Source organism: Rattus norvegicus, chromosome 9 (genome assembly GCF_021556685.1).
Source record: "Rattus norvegicus strain SHRSP/BbbUtx chromosome 9, alternate assembly SHRSP_T2T, whole genome shotgun sequence".
NCBI classification, from domain to species: domain Eukaryota; kingdom Metazoa; phylum Chordata; class Mammalia; order Rodentia; family Muridae; genus Rattus; species Rattus norvegicus.
In genome coordinates, this window is record NC_141542.1 from 50,315,550 (window position 1) to 50,324,388 (window position 8,839).

An 8,839-nucleotide genomic window follows, 5' to 3' on the forward strand; every position below is an offset into this window, starting at 1 on the left:
GGGGAAAAATAAAATTGTCTCCTTGATCAGACTCTTGTCTTGGCGTCCTTCTTCGCGTCTCTTGGTCCCCCATTCTCTTCCAGGTACCCCCGGACCCCTTGTTTACAGCTGGGAGCAGGAGAAATAGTCTTCCCCAGGGAAGAGCATACCAATTGCTTATCCAATACCAAATGGGTAGCCCTGAAACATACATACAAGTAACATTATACTGACTTAGGAAGTTGCATTTATGTGTGTGTACACACACACACACACACACACACACACACACACACACACACACACTTACATAATAACAATTAATCAAAAAAGAGAGGCCACAGATTTGAAAGAGAACAAGTTGGAGCATATGAGTGACTTGGAGGGAGGAAGGCAGGGAAGGGGGAAATGGTTTAATTATTTTACAATCAAAAATTAAAAGACATATTTTTAATTGGGTGCTAAGTAAGGTAAGTGTAGGGGGTGAGCAAAATGGGCCAGAGCGTGAAAACACTTGCAGTGAAAACCTCCAGACCTGAGCTCCAAGTCTCATGGAAATAGAAAATGACCCCAGGAGTTGTCCTTTGACCTCTATGTATGTGCGATGGCATTTGTGTATCTGTGCCCACATTCACATGTCTTACGATCACAGTAATAAAATCAAATAAATAACGGAAATGTAAAGTGGATGAAAGAGACGGCGCTGCAGTCTGTCGGGCCAGCACTCGCACAGGGCAGAGCCATCTTTACCACTTCTTGCTTCCCTTTCTGTCCACTTAGGTTGCTGTCTTCTGGAAAGAGTAGACCCTTGGTGCCACTTTGCCTCTTGCCTTGGTCTCTATGTTGTTTATCCCACAAGCAGAGGGTTTTAGAGCCTCTAATCACCCCAATTTTGCCTCTCTTCTCTTTTCCGGACTATCAGACTCTCTCTCTCTCTCTCTCTCTCTCTCTCTCTCTCTCTCTCTCTCTCTCTCTCTGTGTATGCATGTGTGTGTGCATGTGTGTGTGTACATGTGTGTGTGTATGAGTGTGTGGTGTATGTGTGTATATGAGTATGTGTGCATGTGTGTGTGTATATCTGTATGAGTACATAAATATGTGTGTATATATGTATATGAGTATGCGATGTATGTATGTGTATATATGAGTGTGTGTGTGCAGGTGCGTGTGTGTGTGTGTGTGTGTGTGTGTGTGTGTGTGTGTCCCTCTTCCTCCCCTCTCTCTTCTGTCTTCCTCCAGTCTTCCACTTTCTGTCTTTTTCTCACTCCTGCCCATGACATGCACCGGTACTGAGAGTAACCAGCTTGCACAGACTCCATGGTTCTCCCTTAGGCCTAAGTTCTCCTCCCCACTCTTTGCAGAGTTATTCACACTTGAAACTGTACTCTCTTGAAAGGACCTTCGATCCTCTCTTTTATGGTTTGCTTTCTAAAGATTCCTTTATTTTGGAAGCCCCATCTTCCCATCTAATCCACCTCATAAAACGTCTGCTCAGCAACTACCTTTGTTTTATTCTTTGAGTCTGTGCTTGGGTATTGTCTGCTATCTTCCCATCTTAATAAAGAATTTGCCACCTTTCTTGCCTGGGAATATAAGAAGTATGTTACTGCTCTACTTTCATCCATGTAAAATATATTGACTCCTTCTCTATGAAGCTTTAACTATTCTAGAAAGTAGTTATTTTATATTTTGATAATTTTCCCTTGAGTTCTTCCACAAACATAACTCTTAGAATGTCAAGGCAATTCATCCTTTTGTTTTAAACATTCCTATCAATATTTGAGTAAGAAATTGGTGAAAAGCTGCCCGGTCCTTTAGGACTACCACAGAACATGCAGTGAGAGTATTTGGTAGGTGTTTTGGAATCAGAGCGTGTGAATGCCAAAGAACAGTTACAACCCAGGACTGCACTTTAAATCCACAGTACGAATGCCACCGAGCACTGTGAGTACAGATCTGCATAGGGGGAAAGGTGACAGGAGGAAGCAGAGGCAGCGTTCCTGAGCTCTGAGGAGCAGCAGCTCGCTGGCTGTGGAATGCACCCGACAGTAGCCATGTTAGACCAATGCCACCTTGGGAAACACAGAAAAGACAGAGCTACTGAGCTCCGTAGACACCATTAGATGTTCTACTCATCTAGTATTTGAATTCATTTGATTGTTTGCTTATATTAACTAAGTAAAGAGGGAGCAGAAGTGGACTGTAAATATCATTGACAGAAGAAAAAACCTCACATTTCTATACAAGATAGAAAGAGCAAAACTCCTAGTTGGAAACTTGCTTCCACAAAACACATTAAGGCTCAACCCATTCTACAGCCATTGGGGGTGTCCAATTGTTTCTGTTAATTCTTTTCAAAGCTTTTAGTTGACTCTGTGATTGAAGTTGCTTCCTCTCAAAGCTGTCACACTGAATATGATTTCCAGGAATGACATGGTAGAAGGAATGAGCCAACCCCTGAAGCTCACATTGTTCTCTGACCGCTATATGCACTCATATGCACACATGCACACACACACACACACTCAGACACACACACACACACTTACATTTACACAAATAAAAATGCAACAAAAAGTTTCACAATGAAAAGCTGTATATGCTTTACTCATCCATTGATCATATTGACTTCTTTGATAACATTGATTTTAGGGAAAACAGTCGTAGCTGTGGGGATATAAGGTGAACAAGCTACAACACACCAGTTGCTGGTGCAAATTGTAAATTTCTGTAGAGTGATCTGATGCAGGGTGTACATTTGTAGAATTCGGAGGAAATACCATCTTCAGGAGCCCTATGGTTTTAGCTCATAAAGTCAAGCTCATTTTTCTAGAAAAGGGAAAATGCTAACCGCAGAAAGAAAGACAAACACATTATACCGAAGTCTGTTCATCGTGTGTGCCCTGTGCATGTCCTGATGTGGTGGGTGCCAGCTGAGTTGATTTGCATCAGAACCCCCTTTAAAAATTGACTCATATAAAGGCAAAGGTGATACAGTTGAGATTTAAATGATGAAAGACCCTTAACAATGGGAGCTGATTGAATTATTTCATCGGATCCAGTACAAATATGAAATATCTACTAAAACGATCACTATGGAGAAACACAGGACACCACACGGGAGCATGTACTGTGGTAATGGAGTAGTATGGTTCATCTTGACAGAAAGGCTACATAAAGTTTAGTTTTGTATCAGAAGGGTCAGTGGAGGTGTCTTGGTCCCCTTCATATTGTGGGAAATCTCCTAAACAAAATAAAGGGAAAAGTCCATGGGTATGGGCCACCTATTCCTGCCACATTTCTCTCACCCCTTCATCTGTCACAGCTTCCTCAGTCCAGAACGGCCATGCTCTAATCTCCACTTTTTCCTTTGTCACCCAGACACAACGTGTTGCCCACTGTTGGTGGGAGTTGATTTCTGTGCCTTTATCAATGGTCTGTGTTTTCCCTGAGGGCAGAGCCTTGTGGACTACATATTGAATGTCACCTGAAAGATAAAATAAGCATCCAAAAGATAAAGTAACACTGATCACAAAAAAATACAAGCACTTCTGTTACTCTGAAATAGAAAAAAAAAGTCGATAACACCTTTACAACTATCTAACAAGGTAACTTTCAAATTCTGGAAAGTATATCTGGGTAAACATGCTTTAAGGAAGGAATGGAGTGAATGGATTATGTTCCTGTCCCAGCTCAGAACTCATATTTAAGGATCTCTCCATCAAATGATTTATGTAGCATGATAATTCTTCCAGCTCGAGACTGTGATGTGACAGGAGAGACGTATTTCTTGGCTCTGTGAGAGTGAAATAAATCGGGAGTGGATGGGAGGCCAATTCAAAGGTTTCAGGCTTCCTCTTCGCATTTAATTAAGCTGTAGTTAAGGGGTCTCTGGTGGAGAGATATTGAGGAGCGAGAAGTGGTAGAGACCAGCTCGAAGGATGTCGGTTGATCATAACTGAGCAATCACCGCTCATAATGATCTTTCACTTCTGCTCGGGAGTCGTGAACCAGACAGACTTTGCATACAACACTGTCCACCAATGTAATACAAACAGCACATATCCATTTGGTTGGTCTGTTATCTCAAATAGAGGCAGAATGTGTAGCAAACTCACTCGATGATAATGTTTGTGAAAAAAATAAAACTCGTGTTCATCAGTACACGTGCTGGCTAGTCTTATGTTGTCTTGACACACAGACTAGAGATATCTAAAAAAAGAAAAGAAAAAAAAAGAAAAAGAAAGAAAGAACCGTAATTGAGAAAATGCCTCCATAACACCCAACTATAAGGCCTTTTCTCAGTTAGTGATTTATATGGAAAGGCCCAACCCATTGTGAGTGATGTCATCCCTAGGCCGGTGGTCCTGGTTCTATAAGAAAGCAAGCTGAGCAAGCCAGGGGAAGCAAGTCAGTAAGTGGCACCCCTTCATGGCCTCTGCATCAGCTCCTGCCTCTAGATTCCAAGTTTCTTTAAGTTCCTGTCCCTGCCTTCCTTAATGATGAACTATGGTGTGAAAATGTAAGCCAAAGAAACCCTTTTCTTTCCAACTTGTTTTTGGTTATGGTGTTTCATTACAGTAAAAACAAACAAACAAAATCCTAAGAGAATGTACATTTTTATTTTACCTAGTTTTGTATGACGAAGTTATTTATAACAATTTATATTCAATTGTCTTCCTTCTGTTCTAGAAACAAGCAAATAAAAAAAACAAAAAACAAAAAACAAAAACAAAAACAAAAACAAAAAAAAACAAAAAAAAACCCAAAAAAACAAGGTCTCACTGTGCAGCCATGGCTGCCTTGGGACTTGCTATGTAGACCAGGGTGGCCTCAAACTCAGAGATTTTTGTGTCTGAGAATAAAGGTGTGTGCTACCCCCGTTGGCTTTCCATGAGTACATGCAGCTCCCTCTCCCTCTCTCTGTCTCTGGGTCTACATAATTAACAATGATATGTAATTGATTATATCTAATATGTAATCAGAAGACTATAGTTAGGTGAACCTAATTCAAGGGGTGTTAACCTCACAAATGTCCAGGGCTTGACCTCTGAGTTCCTACACCTTGAGTGTGTAATTTAAGAAGTCCGGTAAATGTTTTGTTTGAGGGGTCGTTTATCATTAGGAAATTTAAAGAGAAAAAAAACCTTTGCAGAAAAACAATATGGTGTGGGGTATTGTGGGAAGTTGATGACAGATAATGGTGATCAAAATCCATATTATATAATGAAAGAATTTTTCTTCTTCTTTTTTTTTTTTTTTTTGGAGCTGGGGACCGAACCCAGGTACTTGCGCTTGCTAGGCAAGCACTCTACCACTGAGCTAAATCCCCAACCCTGGAAGAATTTTTCAAAGAATAAATTTTCAAAAATTATAAAAATTTTCATGGAGTTTCCTGACAGTTTCAATAAGACCTATCATTCTATAAATGATATGATCAATGAAACTTGCTTTTCTATTAGTTTGTTTTGGCCTAAGAGCCACTTAATATGTGGCCAATACTGCAAATGACCTGTGATCCAGCCAGAAGATAGCTTACATTCTTCCCAGCTCTGTGGCCTCTCCAAATTTCCTGAACCCCTGATGCCATCGGCTAAAGAATCTCTCTCTATATGTCCACAGTGTGCACTCAGTTTCCAAAGTAGGACTGATGGGTATGAAACCCTACTTCGAAGATTAAATATTTGCAGAGATGGGTAAATAGTAGGAATGATGTCTTGTAATTGCCTTTCTTCCTCTCGTGGGATAGTCTTTTTAAAGGGGGCAAAGGACAGAATTAGAAAGAAGGGAAGACAAATACTCATTTGGCAGGGCGGGTGGGAGCTCTGAGTGAACTCTCGCCCATGCTAAGCCTGTGTGCTCACACTGAGATCTGTGCTCAGTGACTGCACACTGTTCTTAGCAAAGCATGTCATAGGCTTCCAGCTTTTAATAAGTTGAAACTAGTTTACCAGGTTCAAGCTCCTGTGCTGGATTTCAACTCCGATCTGACCAGCTCTGCAGCTGGGGATACTGTCTGTTGTAACCCTGCCTCCCTAGAGATCGGCTCAGCGGCATTTATATTGTGTTGTCTTTTTCTAATTGTCATAGTTTTGGTTTTACTGCTGTGAACAGACACCATGGTCAAGGCAACTCTTGTAAGGACAACATTTAATTGGGGCTGGCTTGCAGGTTCAGAGGTTCAGTCCACTGTCATCAAGGCAGGAACATGGCAGCATCCAGGCAGGCATGGTGCAGGAGGAGGTGAGAGTTCTACATCTTCTTCTGAAGGAAGCTAGGAACTGACTGGGCATCCTCAGGCAGCTAGGAGGAAGATCCCCAAGCCCACCCTGACAGTAACACACTTCCTCCAACAAGCCCACACCTTCTAATAGTGCCACTCCCTGGGACAAGCATCTACAAACCATCACACTAATAATCCTTCAATATGAGCCAAGAGGGGACTAGGTATTATTTTATGAATTTAAACAATGGAATATAATCTAGTCTGCAGCCTACTGGATAAAGCACTGACCTTCAAAACATGCAATATATTGTGTGTCCCAATTACCATACATATTATTGAAATATTTCTGAAAAGGTTTCCTCTCTCTGTTGGTGCTAGTAACTCTGGAGATCCTAATCAAATTCCAAAGGACCTTAGACACTCCCTTCTCTGAGTGAAGGGGACACAGAACCTCTAACTGAAGGCGTTTCTACTTTTAATCATTTCCATTGTGAATTTCAGATCTCACCTGAATCAGCGACACATGTCTGAGATCTCAGCTTGTATGGTTACTGCTCTTCTCCTTGGGATCTTGTGGTAGGAGCCAGGTTAAGTGTTCTAAATGTATAGAGTACAAACAGGGCAGGTGAGAACTTTTTCTTTCAAACTAGATGTCCCTGGTTCTTTGTATTCTGTCCTTGTTAGAAAATGGGTGTGTGCTGGAAAGGAGCATCTTAGGGTCTAACTCGAACCTTTGATAGGAAGACAGAACTTCCCATGTGCCCCGTGAGTCTAGTGTTTCTACATTCCCAGCCTAGACATGGCTCTAAGACTTCAGGCATAAGCCACCTTGCAAAGCAAACCTCTGACATCTGGACTCTTCCCTACCTACATGGTTGTAATTTATCATCCCTGTCTTAAACTTAAAGGTCTCCATTTTCTGCAAACTGAATTTAGACTGACCCAAACTGCACGGGACAGAAAAGTATTTCGTACATCATACCCTAGACATCCATTAACCTGTGTTCTCCTCTTTGTGATGAACTCATTAAAAGAAATAAATAAACCTTAATCTGTGTCTCTAGATTTGAGGACAATAATTGGCATGCTGCATGTGTTTTATAAACAGTGCCATTTTCTGCCCTGGCTTCCTGAACACTCACCAGGTCTATTCTCGTTATCTCAGTGTAAACATTTCTTAACTTTTTTAACTTAAAAGTTTGAACCATCGAGAGGGTTCCACGAAGACAATGTTCAGTGCCATATGTATTTTATTGAACTCTCCTCTCCACACCCCTCCCCTTTCCTCTCTCACTTCCACTCTGTCTCTTACCAATCCTAATTTTCTCTCTTTCCTCCCCTTCTCCTCTCTAAATGCAGGAATAGATGCAAAAACATCTATCCCTCTGAGTTACTTATAGATGATACATATAGACACTATATAAAATTTAACTTTGAACATTAATGTACATCCCCTCTGACAAGAACATTTTCTATGTCATCAGTGAAATTATCAAATGTAAGAAATTTGACACATCCACATTACATATCAGCTGTAGGTAACACAATTATAATTTCCCCAACTGTCTCTAAGGATATTTTATTACAGTGTTTTAGTACTTAGCTTTCAGATTCATTTTTCCAATCCATCCCACACAATGAATTCAGATCAAAAGAATTCTCTCTACTTCTGTTACATGAAAAAAATGATTTCTCAGTCTTTCTTTGTCCTTGATCGTGGTACTCTGGCAAATATTTCATGGCACCCTTTTTGATCTCAAGCAGCCTACATTCGATAATAAATTCTATGTCATCTTCTTTACATAGTTGCAAAACAATATTCACGGACATTTCCATGCTTCTGCTTGCCAGAGTTTTCTGAGCAAATCACGCCAAAATACAGTTTAGTAGATGGACATTTGAGCAGTAATGCAAGAGACTAAGAGACTCTAGACCTACACAAGTATTTGTTTGCTTACGACATTGCCCAAATAAATGGGAACTTCCTCCTCTCTCAAAAAAGAACTTGGAAATTATCCTTTGTTCTTCTCCTAGGAGAAGATGTTATATAAACCAGTATCAAATGCAGCCTTTGCATTTTCTATTCGAAGAGTGATTCCTGGTGCAAACATAGATGGCTTGCTTATAAAGACTAGTGGCCTAGCAATTGATGCAAAATGATCTGAAAAGAAAGTTTCACACCCTGACCTAGAGACCTCATGTTTCTATGCTTCGTGAGAAGAGTAACATGGAAATATCTCAGGGTTCCTGGCTTAATAAACTATCATAAGTATCTAATCTAAAATGCCACGAGGGACTTAACAGCAGAAAAGTCTGCTCCTGACCTCTATAGAAATACATATATATGTGCAATAACAAGTAATGAAAGAAAGAGTTAAAAGAGGGCCTGAAGATGTATTTGGGAGAATTTGGAGAGAGAGAAGGGAAGGGAGGAACATTATAGTTATTTTAAAAATTCAAGAATAATTTTTGAAAAAGCACATGGTGGCATATGACTGCAGTCTAATCTACTCAGCGGTTTGAAGCAGGTTTGTTTTTTTTTTTTTTTTCCGGAGCTGGGGACCGAACCCAGGGCCTTGCTAGGGCCTTGCTCCTGCTAGGCAAGCGCTCTACCACTGAGCTAAATCCCCAACC